Genomic DNA, 18,328 nt, shown 5'->3' with positions numbered 1-18,328 from the left:
AAGGCTGTTCCAGATTATTCTTTTACTCTGATTTTTGTTCATATCATTGCTTAGGGGTTAAAGTTAGCTGGTCACTCATGTCTTTATTCTAAAAAAGGTAAAACAAAGGTTGCTTGTGTTTTTCTTTTCAAACCAGCTGGGTGCAACCCAGTTTCATTTGGAGACATTTAAGATTCAATATCTGATAATCCTTAGACAACACTTAAAGTAGCTGTAGAGTTTATGATTTATACATTCAGTGAGAAATAGCCTTCCAATTCTTACAGCCTTTTTACACACTCGATTTTTCAATTTTATCTATTGCAATGTAAAATTTCAGCCTCTTTAAAAATTGCCTATTAATATTTAATTTTTTACATCATTGTATTGTGACTGGATAACCACAATCATTACACAGAACAATAACAGAAAATGCATTAACTATCAATAGATGCGGCCCCAAAGAGATGGCAAAGGTAATATATATGAAAAATAGTCTGTCAGACAACGTCAGCCTCAATGAGCATGAATTTACAGTGGCGTACAGTAGCTGCAATGGCTCTCATTGTTGATTCATCCTCTGATTACTCCATTTTTGCTGCAGACAAAATTGTCTAAATGAACACCAAGATAATAACTGAACTATCTATCACCTCTCTTATTTTTATGCCAAGATAGAGGAATTGGCAGAAAGAGAACACTAAATGTAGATTCCTGCTGGTTCTGTGTTACAAGACTCTTTTAAAACACTGAAGGTGCTGAATTATTTAAGACAAAATAGAAAGGAAGACCTTGCAGTTTTACTAAAGCTTAATTTTACTTCTCCCTGCTCCATTCCAACCCCAGTTATCTCAGCCTACAGGATTCTTGTTGTCCAAAAAATAACTACCACAAGAATGTTTGCTCTCAGTAAAACAGAGTCTGATGGAGTCAGGAATTAATGAAAGAGTCAAGAACAGAAACACCTACTGCAGATGCAGGTTGAGAACTCAGGAAAAAAATACCTTTGGTTCATCAGAGAATCACAGAGATTATAGGCTATTTTGCCTACTTGACATCTCCCTGGATTATGACATTCTACGGCATCTTTAATTCACTAGGTCTAAGATAAGACTCCCTGAGATAATCTGCTCTAATCATTCTCTGTGACTTAATCTGGATTTGTCTTTTTTAGCTTCATGGCATCATGATTTTCCCCTTTTTTGATCTCAAGACTTCATTATTTTTACTTATCTGCCCATTTATTACATTTAGTCATTGTTAAAAGAGGAGGATTTGGCTGGGCATCAGTGACTGGTGCCTGTAATCCTAGCTACTCAGGAGGCTGAGATCTGAGGATCACAGTTTGAAGCCAGCTGGGGCAGACAAATATGAGAGACTCTTTTCTCCAATTAACCACCAAAAAAGCTGGAAATGAAGGTGTGGTTTAAGTGGTAGATGCCAGCAAACTGAAAAGCCCCAAATTCAAGCCCCCAGTACTGGGGGTGAGAGGAGAGAGATTGAGAGATTGAGAGAGAGAGAGAGAGAGAGAGAGAGAGAGAGAGAGAGAGAGAGAGAGAGAGAGAGAGAGAGAGAGAGAGAGAGAGGGACAGACAGACAGACAGACAGAGACAGAGAGAGAGACAGACAGACAGAGAGAGGCAGAGAGACAGAGAGACAGATTTTCCATGAAGCAGATGAAAAGTAAGCTTCAGGATCCTCTGGCACACATAACTTTTCCAGGCTTCCTTTCCAGGAAAGTGGCAGGTTGGGGTTGGGGAAGAGAGGCTCAATGTGTTCATAGGGCAGATTTTGTGAAATTTGGAAAAGTAAAATGTTCTAGTCAATGTCTCTTTCCATTCCAACTTCTCTGTCACACTTTCACACTTGTTAAATTCTAGTTTTTTGTTTTTGTTTTTTGCCGGTCGTGGGGCTTGAACTCTGGGCCTGTCCCTCAGCTCTTCAGCTTAAGGTGAGTGCTCTACCACTTGAGCCACAGCACCACTTCCGGCTTTCTAGTAGTTTATTGGAGATAAGAGTCTCTTAGACTTTCCTGCCCAGGCTGGCTTTGAACTGCAATCCTCAGATCTCAGCCTCCTGAGTAGCTAGGATTACAGGCAGGAGCCACCGGTGCTGGCTTAAATTCTAGTTTTAAGATTGATCTAAGGGGATGTGGATTGAATTTGGGGACACATTTATTGAGCTTTAATGGGACATATTCATGTGCTTTGAAGGCATTCCTGTTAATATTTAATAATTGTTCATTGTCCTAGGGTAGGTAATGGCATTTAGCACTCTCCTTCTCCCCACAGAGTTGACTAGCCTAGTATCAGATCACAAAGAAACAAGGCCAGAAGAACATGGCACTCTGTGGGGATGGAGAAGGAACAAAATGGGGACATGTGAAGCACTGGTCCTTTCTTTCTGTTCTCTGGCACGTGGAACTTATGGTAAACTTATGGTTTACTGATTCTCAGTAAACTGAGAATCACTCTCACTAACACCAGGGCAACATACCAGTTCTGTCCTATTAAGAAAATACTCTAAAGCTGGGAGTCAGTGGCTCATACCTATAATCCTAGCAACTCAGGATGCTGAGATCCGAAGACTGCAGTCCAATTAACCACCAAAAAGCCAGAAGTAGAGCTGTGACTAGCTGAGTGATAGCTTTGAACATAGAAGTTCAGGGACAGTGTCCAGGCACTGAGTTTAAGCCCTAGGAACAGCACAAAAACAAAAAAACTAAAAGCCAGGTGCTGGTGGGTCATGCCTATATCAGGAGGCTGAAATCTGAGGATCATAGTTTGAAGCCAATCCCGGGCAGCAAAGTCTTTAAGACTCTTATCTCCAATAAACTACCAAAAAAGCCAGAAGTGGCACTGTGGTTCAAGTCATAGAGCCTTGCACAAAAGAAACTCAGGGACAGCATTTAAGCCCTGAGTTCAAGCCCCCAAGACCTGTGTGGGCACACACACACACACACACACACACACACACACACACACACACACACACACACACACACACACACACACACACACACACACACACACACACAAGAATGTTTCAAAACCATCAAGGTGGGAAAACAAATTTTCATCAATCATGCCAGAGGGAAAAATGGAATCATATTTGGAAAATTTCTCTCTTTGGAAAATGACATCACAAATATTTATTATATGAAGAAGTATAAATAGAAAAACATATAAATTGAAATAGAATAAATAGCCCAAAGTATGTGAAATAAAAATACTATCAGTTTTTAAGCAATTCATTAAGAATATGTCTTAATCCCAGCACTTTGGAGGCTGGGGTAGGAGAATCCTGAGCTCCAGACCAGCTCAACAGAGACAAAAAAGGAAGAAAGGAAAGGAAGGAAAGAAGGAAGGAAGGAATGAAGTCCTTTATTGACATTAGTATTTGTCACGCTTCTCAATTTTGTAACTTGCTATTTCTTTTTTCTTTTTAACTAAATGCTTCCTTTGGACTTAATATTTTATTTTCTTTCCTTAAAATAAGCCCCAAATTATGAAAACTTCCTATCTTACCAAACTTGGATCCACTTTGGCCCAGCCCTATGTATTCTTTCTCCAAGGTGACTTTTTTTTTTGGGGGGGGGTCTAGTTGTGGGGCTTGAACTCTGGGCCTGGGCGCTGTCCCTCAGCTCTTCAGCTCAAGGCTAGTGCTCTACCACTTCCAGCTTTTTTCTTTTTGCTTATGTGGTGCTAAGGAATCAAACCCAGGGCCTCATGCATGCAAGACAAGTGCTCTACCACTGAGCCACCTTCCCAGCCCATCCAAGGTGACTTTGACTCTGACTCTGCCTTCACTTTGCTCTTGCTACCAACACTCCCTTTCTTCCAACTTCCTTTCTTTTTGGGTGGCTAACCGAAAAAGGGCCTAAAGTGATTCTTGCTTCACTCTGCTGTCATTCATCTTACCTCAGACATTTGATCTCTCTCTCTCTCTCTTTCTCTCTTTCTCTCTCTCTCTCATACTGAGACTTAATTCTTTTGTTTGGCTTTTCCAAAATGCCTAGTGGTTTATCACTTAAGCCACATATCCTTCCTTCCCTCGATTTCTCCCTCTCCCTCCTTCCCTCCTTCCCTCTTTCCCTCCCTTCCTCCCTCCCTCTCTCCCTCCCTCCTTCCTTCCTTCCTTCCCCTCCCTCCTTCCTTCCTTCCTTCCTTCCTTCCTTCCTTCCTTCCTTCCTTCCTTCCTTCCTTCCTTGCTGGTTAATTGGAGCTAAGAGTGTCTTGGATTTGTCTCCGCAAGTTGTTTCCAAGGTTGCAAGTCTCAGCCCTCAGTCCCCTGAGAAGCTAGGAATATAGGAGTGAGTGGCCTATGGTACAACTTGCTCAGACTCATACAGTGACCAGAGACAAGATTCAGACAGAAACTTAATTTCTCCAATTCAAATTCAAATTGTAAAACATAGCCTCTCTCTATTCCAAAGCAGCTTCCACAAAGAAATATTCAGCCCTTTAGTCCTGTAAAATGCTAGCTTTCCATCCAGGCAAACATGTCAGCTTTCCTGTGTGTATATCCCTGATTCAGCCAGCCAGAACCCCTTGATGGTCTCTAAAATACAGCATTTCTTTTCTTTGATCATTCCCCTTCATAGTAAACCTTCCTAGTTTCCATTTCACATGCCCCCTCCACCCCGTATTTCCTAGAATAAATGAGACAGTTCTTTCTTTGTGGTTCCTATAACACTTCAGTTCTTTGTAAGAGATCCCAACACTGATTATGTGTGAGCCTCATGAGCTTTCCTCTTAACACCATGCCTACTACATTAAAAATGAAAGTATCATAGATATTTCCCTTAGTTCTGTGTCACCAGTCATTCTCACAGTGAATGGTTACACGTCTTATTTTATTGACATAGTTTATTTACATATTTCTCTAGAGTTAGACATTTTTCATTTCAGTTTTTATTAGTGTTATTGTATTTTTTAAAATTAAAGCTAGCATTTAACAAAGCTACTTTTTTTTGGAAAGAATACCTTTGGAATATTGATTCCCCTCTTCCCCCTACCCCCTGCATATGGGGTATCCTGTTTTCTCAGGATACAACGCTGGAAGTGACATTACTGGATTAAAGTTCAGAACATACTATATCTGGTATGGCTCTGCTACTTCTCAAAGGTTTACATAATTTCCATCATTATTAGCATAACATGAATCTACTAGTTTCACATGAAGTATTGTAGGAGATTAATTTTTATGTTTTTGTTTTAGCAGATTGTTCCCTAGGATTTTCTTTCTTTTTCTTTTGTTTTTTTTAGATTGTTTTATGAAATTGGAAGCAAAGGAGAGAAACAAGATAAGCTATCTGAATAAAATTGATTAATTTTTTAAAAATTTAAGATGAATAATGGAGGAAGGATACATGAAAGTGTAAACTTTCATGAACCAGTGGTTCATGCCTATAAACCTAGCTACTCAGGAGGCTGAGATCTGAGGATCACATTTAGAAGCCAGGCCAAGCAGAAAAGTCCCTGTGAGACTCTTATCTCCCATAAACTACTAAAAAAAGCCAGAAGTAGCACTGTGGCTCAAGTGATAGAGAACTAGCCTTGAGGCTAGTTCAAAGAGGCTCAGGGCCAGTGCCCAGGCCCAGAGTTCAAGCCCCAGGGTCAGGGGGGAAAGTATGAGTGAATAATTTGATACAAATTATAAAAATATTTTGAAATAAAAATGTACCAGAACTAGGATCTAACCTGTGCTAGTGGCTAGTGGCTCTCACAATTGTAGCTACTTAACAGGCTGAGATCTGAAGATCGCAGCTCAAAGTCCTTGAGACTCCTCCCTCCAATTTATTAAAAAAAAAAAAAAAAAAAAAAAAAGCCAGAAGTAGAGTTGTAGCCTAAGTGGTAGGAAACTAGCCTTTAGCAGAAAAGCTGAAGGACAGCACCCAGGCCCTAAGTTCAAACACCAGTAGTGGCACAAATCAAAATCAAAAACAAAACAAAACAAAATTAAAAAAAATCTACAATCTTAAACAAGCAGGCTCAGTTGTCTGGCTGTAGATTTACTGATGCAAATACTACTGTGCCAAATGTGAAATTAGACAGCCACTGTCAATTAAAAGAGGCAGGAAACTAAAAGGGTCCAGGAGATAATTGATTCTCCAGATTAGTAACTCAATTGTTCAAAATTACAATACCTGTTGAGGTTACTTTAAATTATGCTCTAATAGAAATTAGAGGCTATGAAATATTTCCCTTTGCCAAAGAAGTACTAAGGGACTGGTAATTTAGGCAAATAAATGATGATTGCCTGATCAAAGTCATTAAATTAATATAAAATGTAACGGTAGTAAATTCTCTGATAAAAGAAAATGGTTTAATATCTCTATAGGGAGGAAGCCAAAACTACATTCTGCAAATATTTAGATACATTTTCCTGAGGTCCAGTGGCCCATTTCATTTTGCAGATTGGCTTGATAGGTTCATAGAGCTATCTTTTTTCTTTTACTATGGCAATAAGTAATTGTGTCTGTTCTACGCCTTTGTCATATCTAATTGCCACTTTATTGTTCCCGAAGGGCAATTGGATGAAGACTTTTAAAAAGCTGAGTTTAAAATGACTAATAAGGACTGAAGAAAGGAACCCAGAGGTTGCAGAGCCTGACGAAGCTGATGCCATTTACTACAGTTATATTTCAAGGTAATTAACAATAGCTCTCATAATCACACATTCTTGAAATAGTAACTACACTTTCTCAAGATTTAAAATTTAAAAACTGCACAGTCATCCAGAAGCCGATGGTTTATGCCTGGAATCCTGGCTCCTCGGGAGGCTGAGTCTGAGGATCACAATTTGAAGCCACCTCAAGCAATTAACAACAAAAAGGTGCAAGTGAAGGTATGTGAAGGTAGAGTGCCAGCCTTGAGCAAAGGGATGATGCCCTGGTCCTGAGTTCAAGCCCCAGTATCAGTACAAAATAAATAAATAAACAACAAATAAATAAAACTAAGTAGTCACCTCAACTGTGTCCTGGGTTTCTTATATATCATAAGCCCAATTTTCAGATGCAACACCATCCATCACTCACTAGGGAGAAAAAAACAAAACAGGATTCACAAAGACAAGTGAGTCTGAAATAGTTGCTTCACATACTAGCAGTTCTGCTTTATGTGCAGCATTAGACGTGTAGCAGAATTTGTGGCATATTAATTGAGGCTCATGGTTGCTTTGTAGGAAAGATGATTACTGCCCAGTCTCTGTGCCCTAGAACACATGTGTCCAGACAGTCTTTTCCCCTCGAAGGAAACATTGTGAACACCTTTAAGACTCACACCAATGATGCTTTTGCATAGAAGAACAATTAGGTTGCCTTGAACAAAAATTATAGTCAGAATTGTCCCCAGAATTAGGGCTTCTGTAGCTCAGTGGTAGAGCATCTTCTTAGCAGAGCAGCAAGGCCCTGGGTTTAATCCTCAGCACTGAGAATTATTCCCAGAGTCTAGGATATGTAAACATTGCCTGGAAATGTAATGTAAAAACCAATGTAAAAATGAAATTTGATTTCTGGAATATTCTTTACAAGTCAAGATTCTCCTGGCTCCTGGGTGAACACAGCTCAGATAGAGGCTGCTCATTTCTAGGATTTAGGACTTAAGGGAGTTGATGAGTCTCACCTTCCTCATTGCAATGCCAGCCGGTCTGCCCAGAGTGAAATACAACATCCTATTTTAAAGAGTGAGCAGATGCTGTAAAAATGTTTTCAAAATAAATGCACTGAGTGTCAGTTTGGTTTCTGGGTTAAATTGCCTCTCAATGACCCAGTCCTAAAGCTGCATTCGAAAGCTTCGGGAAGCCTGTCTGGGGCTGTCTAGACCTCAGAATTGGTCTGGTTTGTTTTAAGGTTTCAGTAAGGACCCAGCCTGCTGCGCTTACCTACTGCCAGAGGAGACCCATGTGTGAAGTGTGACGCTGGTTTCTAAGGCGCTGTGTGGTTTGTTTGTTTTTTTCATTATGCCTGGAGTGGAAAAACAATTTAAAAGTGATATCATGGAGCATTTCTACAATTGCATCATCCCTTGGCTTTGGAGCTTCTTAAGTGAAAAGGGACAAAATGGTGGGTCTAAATCAGTGAACCAACCAGACCTTAGTGGCTCATGCCTATAATCTTAGCTACTAAGGAGGCCCTGACCTGAGGACTGAGTTTAGAAGCCAGCCCAGGCACAATAGTCTATGAGACTCTTCGCTCCAATTAACCACCAAAATGTCTAGAAGTGGAGGTGTGGCTCAAGTGGTAGAGTGCCAGCTTTGAGTGAAAAAGCTCAGTTGTCAATGCCCAGGACCTGAGTTCAAGCAGACTACTGGCATTAAGAAAAAGATGGGATCCAACGGCATGGATCCACTGGCATCAAAGGCCTGGATTCCAGTCATCACATCATAACAACCCATTGTGAGATTTTAGAGAATAAACCCCATTTCTTCAAAAGGAGGCATTTGGAATATAAACTCTACAGTCTGAATCTATGACTTCATGAAAAGTGCTGACGGGTTGTCTAAGTTTTATTGTATGCTATATGTTCTTAGTGGAAAACAAACCAAAGTTCAGCAATAATTATATAGCGAGCAAAGCAACAAAGGACAGCTGGGCAGTCCCAAGTTAGTAAATAAGGGTTTATGGAGACAGAGACGTCCTTGCCATTGGGCATTGAGCCAACTGGGGTAATGACGAAAGATTCAAACTGAATACACACTTTTCAAACATAGGCATGTTTTGTTTTTTTTTTCTTTTTTAAATAAGGTTTTAGACAGAAGTAGAAACATGGATCAAATCAATTAGCTCATAGCCAAGCAGTTCCGCTTTGCCCACATTTGACAGGGTGGAACATTCATAAACAGACACACGCAAGCCCAGGGCAGGGCTGGATTGTGTCATAGTCTGGCATGTGGGACTTTTACATTGCTTTAATTACTGCTTCATGCAGCACCTGCAGGACAAGCCAGGCACTGTGTGTGTAGTGAACCTACCTCACACTGAAGAGACTCAGGGCATTTGTCTGTGGCCTGGTCCTTTGTTCCTCTCTCTCTCTCTCTCTCTCTCTCTCTCTCTCTCTCTCTCTCTCTCTCTCTCTCTCTCCCTTCCTTCCTTCCTCTCTCCTCCTTCTTCCTTTTCCTCTCCTTCTCCTTCCCTTTCTCTCCCACTCTCTCACTCTTTCTCTCTCTTTCTCTCCTTCCTTCCTTCCTTCCTTCCTTCCTTCTTTTCTTTCCTTCTTTTCTTTCTTGAACTCAGGGCCTGGGTTGTCCCTGAGCTCTTTTCACTCCAGGCTAGTGCTTTACCACTTGAGCCACAGCTCCTCTTCTGGCTTTTGGTGGTTAATTGGAAATAAGAATCTCAATGACTTTCTTGCTTGGGCTGGCTTCAAACTGAAATTCTCAGGTCTCAGCCTCCTGAGTAGCTAGGATTGTATGTATGAGTCACCATTGCCCAGCCTGGCCTGTTTCTTTCAAGTTGACAAGTGAGTTGGCAATAGAAGGCAGGAGCAGTGAGCATCATTCTAGTGGGCATCATTCTAGTCAACAGTATCACCTGGCTGCTAAAGCCATTCACACCCTAGCTGGGAGCAAGAAAACTCACAGCACATCAGAACACCACTGCTTCTGATCTGTAATGTGTGTGGTTCTAGCCATACGGGAATGCAATTTCACAAAAGACAGACATGTTTTTTTAAAAGTTATAATTGTTAACATATAATTCATTGTACAAATGAATTGATTGGTGATATTTCCATAGAGCATGGGTATATTATACATTGATCATGTCCATCCACTTTTCTTCTGACTCTTCCCCTCCCCACCCAGTCCTGATAACCTCTCTCTTCTACTTTCAAGTCATCTGTTGTTGTTGTTGTTATTGTTATGTTGTTTGTTTAGTTGCCACATTTTAACATTCTTCCTTGAAGAAAAACGGGATGAAGTTCACAAGGTGATCAAAAAGACCACCCTTTCATCTTCAACATTGGATAGAATCATTGACTAATTGGTATACCATCTTATTACAGGCCAATTTGGTGATGTGAATTTTCTTTCAAAAGAAAGAAGGTTTGACAATAAAATGAAGAGTGAATGATATCTATGAGAATAGTGACTTACTTAAAAAAAAACAAAACTGATATTAGGCCTGGAGCTCTTTCTTGCCTTTTTCCTCACAAGGCTTCTTGCTGCTTAGTCTGAGATAAGAGTCTCTAGGATTTGTGTGGCTCCAAACCATGATTCTCAGATCTCAGTCAACTGAGTAGCTAGGATACTAGGTATAAGCCACTAGTGTACACCAAGCTTACAGTTTTTCTTTTTAACATAGCAAGGAAATTCCCACAACATAACAATTAACTATTTTACTTATTGTGTTGATGATGATTCTGGAGATTAAGCTCAGAACACATTCTAGGCAAATGCTATACCCTTACACTATATCCCCAGCTCATAATGAGCCATTCCCCTCCCCTCTTTGTTTTGTGGTCACAGGCCAGGACTCAAACTTGGTATCTGATACTTTCACTCATTGGCTAGCATTCTACCAACTGAGCCACACATCCAACCCCATAATTAACCATCTTAAAGGATCCAGTTCAGTATCATTTAATGCTTTCACAATGTTGACAATTCCTACTTCTTTCTAGTTCTAAAACTATCCTCACCCCAGAAGAACATTCCTGCCTCTGAATAATCTCTCCCCTCTTACCCCTCGATCAATTTCTTAGCAATCACAAACCTACTTTCTGTCTCTGCAAGTTGCCTGTTTTGGATGTGTTTTGTGTTGAGAGACTCCTTTTCTTCCAAAGTACTCAACTCCCAAAGGCTATGCAGGAAAAGAGGGTAACTCTGGTTCTATAATTATTAAATATTTACCTGTCAAGTTTCCTGCTTCCTTCCCCTGAAGTAAACCACCTGCAGACCACCACCAGCCACCAAGCAGCTCCAGGAAGGGTGCCTAGCAGCCCAGCCTTGGTGAAGAATGATGTCCATTTAGAGTTAGTTCCAGGAACAGTGTAAGTAGGGCCAAATAAAATGATTTTACTTGGAGTTGGGCCACATTCAAGGTCTAATTAATGGGGATTATGAACAAAGTGAGGAATGTGCTCTTGGCTGCCACTGAGCTATCAATGCTGTGAACTTGGCTGTGACTCTTCTAATCCCTGGAGAAGGGCACCCTTGTGCTCCATTGCAGCACATTGAGTCTGTGAAGTGCTGGAGAAAACCTGACTTCCGCAACAGGATGTGCAGTTTTTTTAAAAAAAACATTTCCTCATTGCGAAGTCACTGCTTATGCCTGCAGGAACCTGGAGAGGTGACTGATCTTAAATCTTGGGCAGCAGTGGTTTGGGTAGATGCCATTCTGAAGCTTTAGAAAGCCAAAGAGGCTGGGTGCTGGTGGTTCATGCCTGAAATCCTTGCAACTCCAAAAGCTTGAGATCCAGGATCACAGTTCAAAGCCAGCCAGCATAGGAAAGTTGGGGAGACTCTTGCCTTCAATTAACCACCCAAACCCAAAAGTAGATGTGTTCTCAAAGTGATAGGAGTCCCAGCCTTGAGGGAACATCTAAGGGAGAGCACCCAGACTTTAAGTTCAAGTCCAGTAGTGGCATATTCCTCCCACAAATGTATCCATAGATCAGTATGAGGAGTTCACTGATACCCAAATCCTTAAGACCTTGATGTAAGATGATATTATATTTGCATATCCCTACATACATCCTTTTGTGTACTTTAAATTATCTCCAGATTACTTAAAATTTAGATGTTATGAAAATAGATGTATTGTTGGGAAACTCACAACAACTAAAATCATCTGTACATGTTCACACAGACACAATTGATTCCTCCCCAATATTTCAGGTCTGTGATTGGTTGGTTGCATGTGAAGATGTAGAACACAGGATATAGAGAGCCAAGAGTATAGGCTAATTATGTTTCAAGTACCTATGATTGGATAAACTGGGAAAAAGCCTTTGGAGACTTATGCTTTCCCTTAGAAAATTTGCTTTCCAGAATTTACTTCGAGGGAAGAAAGAAGTCATCAGAGTTCCAAACACACAAATAAATAGGCACTCTATGTCTTCCTTTCCTATTAGTATAACTTCCTTCTAATAGTCACCACAAATACTGACAATGGTGACATAAAACAAAAGGGGAAGAGAGGGCAGGTTTCATTTCCTTCAGACGTGCCTTACTTAACAGTAAGCTAAAGGAGATGTCTGTAATACATTTACTTAATGCAACGAAAGGAAATCAGTAAGTTCATATTATGCATCATATTCACTGTCTAGATAAGAACAAAACACAAAGGCACATATGAGGTACAGAACACAGGTTGTGTCACTTGGGCAACTTTGCGTGTAAGTTAAATGTTCTTCAGATTAGCATTTAAAACTGACCTTGCACAACATAAAAATCAATGCTAGTAATTTAAAAGTCTTACCTTTGTTTGTTATTATATCTTTCTACCCAGAAAGATGTTTAGTATCTTTAGTTGCATTTCTTCTTGCTTTCCATTTATTTATTTGTTTTATTAAGTTGAGATTTTACTGTTTAACATTGGATCTCATGTTGTTGCCCAGACTTGCCTCAAATTCCTGGGTTCAGGCATTCTTCCCTCAGCCTCCTGTGTAGCTACAACTATTAGTGTGCTCTATTGCACTTGGCTCCCCTGCGTGTGTGTGTGTGTGTGTGTGTGTGTGTGTGTGTGTGTGTGTGTGTGTGTGTGTGTGTGTGTGCATGTATGTTTGTTTGTATGTGTGGGTTTCAACTCAGGGCTTGGCAAGCACTCTCCTTGAGCTCTCCCCCCATCCCCTTCCTGCAATGCTAGCATTCAGGCTTTTTGGTGGCTAATTGGAGATAAGGGTCTCATGGACTTTACTTCCTGAGCTAGCTTTGTATCTCAGCCATCTGAGTAGTGTGTTTATGGGCATGAGTCATTGGTGCCTAGCTTTTTGAACAAGGGGCCCTACATTTTCATTTTGTGCTGGGCCCCCAAATTATGTAGCTGGCCTATGGGAGAAGGGAATTACTGAAATTAAAAAGTTGGTTGATTATATTTTAGAAAATAAATTTTTAGATGACGATTCCTTTTTTCTTAATAATTTCTCTTAATATCCAATACTATATTACTTTTCCAGAGCACTTTGCCACTAGTGTATTTCCCTGATAGGCCCATATTTTTTCCTTCCTTCCTTCCTTCCTTCCTTCCTTCCTTCCTTCCTTCCTTCCTTCCTTCCTTCCTTCCTTCTTCCTTCCTTCCTTCCTTCCTTCCTTCCTTCTTTCTTTCTTTCTTTCTTTCTTTCTTTCTTTCTTTCTTTCTTTCTTTCTTTCTTTCTTTCTTTCTTTCTCTCCTTTCTCTTTCTTTCTCTTCCTTTCACTTTCTTAGGAGCAATAAGCTCCTAAGACTGGCATGCCCTCAACTTCTTTCAAGACTGTTTTTGTGGTTCTTGAGACCAATTTTATAGTCCATTAAATTTTTTTCTTATAAAAAGTCTTCTAAACTCATTACTGGTTGTTCATCCCTGTAATCTTTGCTACTCAGGAGGCTGAAATCTGGGACAGAAAAATCTATGACACTTTTAGCTCCAATTAACCAGCAAAAAGCCAGAAGTGGAGTTGTGATTCAAGTGGTAGAGCATCAGCCTTGAGAAAAAAAAAAAAGCCAACAGAGAGCACAAGGCCCTAAGACACACACACACACACACACACACACACACACACACACACACACACACACACACACCCCACAAATCTTATTTAAAAAAACAACAAATTTTGTAAATATGAAAGAGAATGATATCATACAAAAAATGTTTTGTGACTTTTTTCTAAATGTTTGAAAGCCACAAGTCATATCTTACATTTGTTTCCATATTTATGACTGTGGGATTTACTAATCTCAGACCTGTAATACGTTTTATAACTATAAGTGGAAGCTGTTCCTAGGTTTGATTTGTTAGTCTTCTCTCCTGCCATTAATTTATTAGTTTGTTCTCTGTATTTTATTCACAAAATCTAAACCTTGAAAAACAAGGCTTGGCAATTTAACTCCACAAGCTCTTCCAAACTTAAGAAATGGTTAGATGTGTTTCATTTATATTCTTTATTATTCATTTGACTTACAACATATATAGGCATGGAAATTGCCTGTCAGTTTTACTATTGAAAGCTCCAGCTACTCTTACTTAAGATTTTTTATAGTCACTCACTTTCTTCCAAGAAAATCCCCCATGTGGGGGAGAGTATCAGTGGAGGACGATGTGTGTGGACCTCCAACCATTTAACCTGGATTATAGTCAAATAGGAAGTCAGGAAATGACATATCGGGGCAGGAGTCGGTCTCCCTCCTTCCCAAGTCTATTTTAAAACACTTTCCATTTTAAATATAGCCATAAAACATCAGCCTCGAAATGTCTGATAAGGATAAAAGCAATAGATCCAAATCCAATCTAAATCTGACACTGCCAGGAACAAGAATTCACATTGGTAAGTCAGGGCTCATTTATGGGGCCATAAATGGGTGGGCCAGCTATAATTTGGGTATTAAACTTGTAAAATATATCGATGGTATGGAGGAGCTAAATAAATAATTTACTACAAGAAAATTGGAAATCTTTACATGGTACTTAATTGACCAGTTGGTCTCTCAGATTCTCGATGGTCCTTACTTTGCATATGTGTTTTTTTCATAGGCTAGATTTTTTTTCTTTTCCTAACTTGAGTTTAATTTTCCTCTGCAGTGAATGATCACAAGTTAGAGCATTTCTGAAAACACACACCATTTCCATTTAAAATTCTGCCAATCTATCACATGCTTTTGACAATTTCATTTACCTTTTAGGAGGATAAATTTACCCCATACTTGGTCTGTTTTAGGATTAGGCAATTTTCTTCTTAGCTCCCCAAAGCCTCTTAAGTTTCATATCTGAGGTTCCTGTTCTAAACAAAGAACAGGACTGCCTGAGATGAGACGCTTTTAAAAAATTACTGAGCCTTGCACCTGTGGCTCATGCCTGTAAACCTACCTACTCTGGAGGCTAAGATATGAGGAACATAGTTCAAAACCAGCCCCAGAAGGACAGTCCTACAATTCTTATCTCCAATAAACTACCAAAAAGTGGGAAGTGGAACTTTAGCTTAAATGGTAAAACATCAGCCTTGAGCGAAAAATCTAAGGATCAGTGCCCAGGACATGAGTTCAAGTCCCAATATTGACATACACACAAAAATAATATAATACATTATTTAACAAAAAAATTACTGAATCCTTTTTTTTTTTCTGGTATTTGGAGAATCTGCTGAACAGGGAGAAAAATTATGTTAGGAATCTCTATCTTTTTCTGCCACACATCTATAGGATGCTAAGTATGGTTGGAAAAGGGCAAGGAGAATCCTGTTAAGGTATTGTAATGAGGTACATGTATCCAGGAAAGCAAGTAGGTTGCTCGGCCACCTTTTAAATCTATTTATTCCAAGAGTTAATAGCACCTTATGGATAGCAATTATATATTTCAAAATATTTTCATGCCTTTTATCCTTTTAACCTTTGTGGCCTTCCTATTGTAAATGAGACACGTTTTTACAATGGTCAGTTTTACTAGATTAGAAAACTGAGGCTTAGGGAAGTTGGGGCCTACACAAAGTAATTTAATACATTGAATAATTAGACTAGAGCTTGGAGGCCAAATATTCAGAATCCTAGCTTGACTCTAGTGTGAAGGGTCATTCTGAGCATTCCTTGTAGTTATAAAGGCCAACTCAAGGGAACTGGCTTATATAAAGGAAGCTCAGACAGGATGGGCTTCAGGCCTGGTTCCATTCAGGTTTGAACTCAGCAGTTCTTTCTGCTTTTAGATCTGATTTTGGCTTCTGACTGTCTTCCTTCACAGTGGCAAAATGTGGGGCAGAAACAATCAAGGCAGCATGCTTTTCAGTCTGTGTAGGGGAGAAAGTGATTTTTGCCATTGTTATTTCTTAGGAGCAAGGTAGAACTCATCTATAAACTATTAGGACCCTTTGTCCTTCTCCAGAATTGGAATGAATATATATATAAAACAAATGACTGCCGGGGACAACGGAATTATTTGATTAGCTTAGTCTAATCAAGGCCAATCTTGAGACACATGGGACATTCAGTGGAGAATGTACTTGAACAAAATCAGGATTCTTAGAAGAAGGAAAATTGCATGCTCTCTAGCAGAGGATTTTTTTAAGGCAATGGAAGTGCTTTTTCTATAGACACCTGATCTAGGTAGGTAATAAATATCAAAGAGCACAACTTCAAACCCTAAACACTATCTTTTTTGTTTCTTCCAATACTGGGTCTTGAACTCAGGGCCTGGGCACTTTTCCTAAACGTTTTCATTTACGGCTGGCAATCTACCACTTGAGCCACAGCTCTACTTCTGGATTTGTGTTAGTTAATTAAGATAAGAGTCTCATGGATTTGTCAGCTTGGGCAGGCTTTGAACTACAATCCTCAGATTTCAGTCTTCTGAGTAGCTAGGATTACAGGCATTAGCCACCAGTGTCTGGCCAAAACATTACTTTCTTTTTTTTTTTTTCATTATTTTCTTTTAAAATGAGGTTGAGACTTATATACATGCTACTAACAGGATTGGTGACAATTTGTAGGGCTTTGTGTAAAATGAAAATGTGGACTCCTTGTTGAAAAATTAATTTATCAGACAGTGCCAGTGGAATATTAAATCATACACAGAGCCCTTTAAAATCCTTTTAATGCACATGCCTCATAATCAAAAAGCCAAACTTGGCCACATTGCTTTTTAAAATTACTGAACAAATTTTCTGTCATTATTTACTAGCACTAAATACTTAGCACTAATTACTGGTTTTTCTTTCCAGAGAGCTCAGAATATAAAAACTCAGGTGTTTGCCCATTTTTTTGTTTTAACAGGAGGCAGAGCCTGAAAGCAGATATAGGAGAGGCTCAGGTTGCTTAAGTAAAGTTGTCTATTGTTTCTTCCCCACTCTAGAGTTGGTTTTGGTTTGCTAGGACCAATCTGGTTTGTGCATTAATTGCTGAAGGGCCTTAGGTAAATCTCTGAAGCCTTGGTGTTAGGCTCATTTTCATACAGTGGCAACAGTTGTGGTACCTATCTTACTGAGTTGCTCTAGAAACTAAATTCTACCTTTGTTACTCTATGTGCTAAGTGTAATGCCTGTTTCATAGTAATTGAGCAATAAGAATTAGCAACTTTAATCATAGTAATTATTAACAGTTCCCTAGAAGAAGGGGTATTTGAGGATTCTTCCTGGGATTCTTCCAAGGCTATCTTAATATCAAGAATGTCTTAGGGATGTCAAGCTATTTTGTCTTTTTCTTTTCTTTTCTTTTCTTTTTTTTTTTTTTGGGTCCAGTCATGGGGCCTGAACTCTGGGCCTGGGCGCTGTCCCTCAGCTCTTCAGCTCAAGGCTAGCACTCTACCATTTGAGCCACAGCGCCACTTCCGGCTTTTTTCTTTTTGCTTATGTGGTGCTGAGGAATCAAACCCAGGGCCTCAGGCATGCAAGGCAAGCATTCTACTACTGAGCACTTCCCAGCCCCTATTTTGTCTTTTTCTTGAGCCAAGTAAGCAGTAAAAAATTTTAAATGCTTACCACTTTCTGATAATATACTCTTTATTTGCAGAAAACTCCAGAAAATCTTAAATAAAAGTAGAGTCTGCAAGAAAGATAAAACCTCTTGTATCCCTATCTTCGGGTTCATTTCGCTTAGAATCATCTCTTTTTTATGTTTTTTTTTTTAAATTGTAAAAATAGTGTACAGAGGAGTTACTATTACATGAGTAAAGTAATGAGTACATTTTCTATTGAGCATTGTTACCTCCTCCTTTGTTTTTCCCCTACAATCCCTTCCCTTCCTACCTCCCCTTAGAATCATCTTATATGGTCATATGTGCATAGCTTTTGGCCTTTTCTGCTTGTCCTACACATATACTAGTTATTGCAAATAAGGGAAACCATGGGACCTATGTTTCTTTGGGCCTGGCTTACTTCACTTAATATAATTTTTTCCAAGTCTTTCCATTTCCTAACAAATGGGGTGGAGTCATTCTTTCTGATGGAGGCATAGCATTCCTTTGTATACATACACCACATTTTCTTAATCCATTTATCTACTGGGGAACATCTGGGTTGGTCATATCTTAGCTATGGTAAATAATGCTGCAATAAACGTAGTTGTGCTGGTAGCTTTAATATGGCCTTGTTTGTGATCTTTTGGCTAAATGCCTAAAAGTGGGATTTCTGGGTCATAGGGGAGCTCTATGTTGAAGTAAGGATACAGGTTGACGCATTGTAACAATGAGTTGTACAAGACACTATATTGAAAACTAACTTTACCACT

The sequence above is a fragment of the Dipodomys merriami genome, unplaced genomic scaffold (assembly GCF_024711535.1).
Source record: "Dipodomys merriami isolate MVZ:Mamm:240054 unplaced genomic scaffold, mDipMer1.0.p SCAF_5, whole genome shotgun sequence".
In the NCBI taxonomy this organism is placed as follows: domain Eukaryota; kingdom Metazoa; phylum Chordata; class Mammalia; order Rodentia; family Heteromyidae; genus Dipodomys; species Dipodomys merriami.
This window is presented reverse-complemented; position numbering follows the sequence as displayed.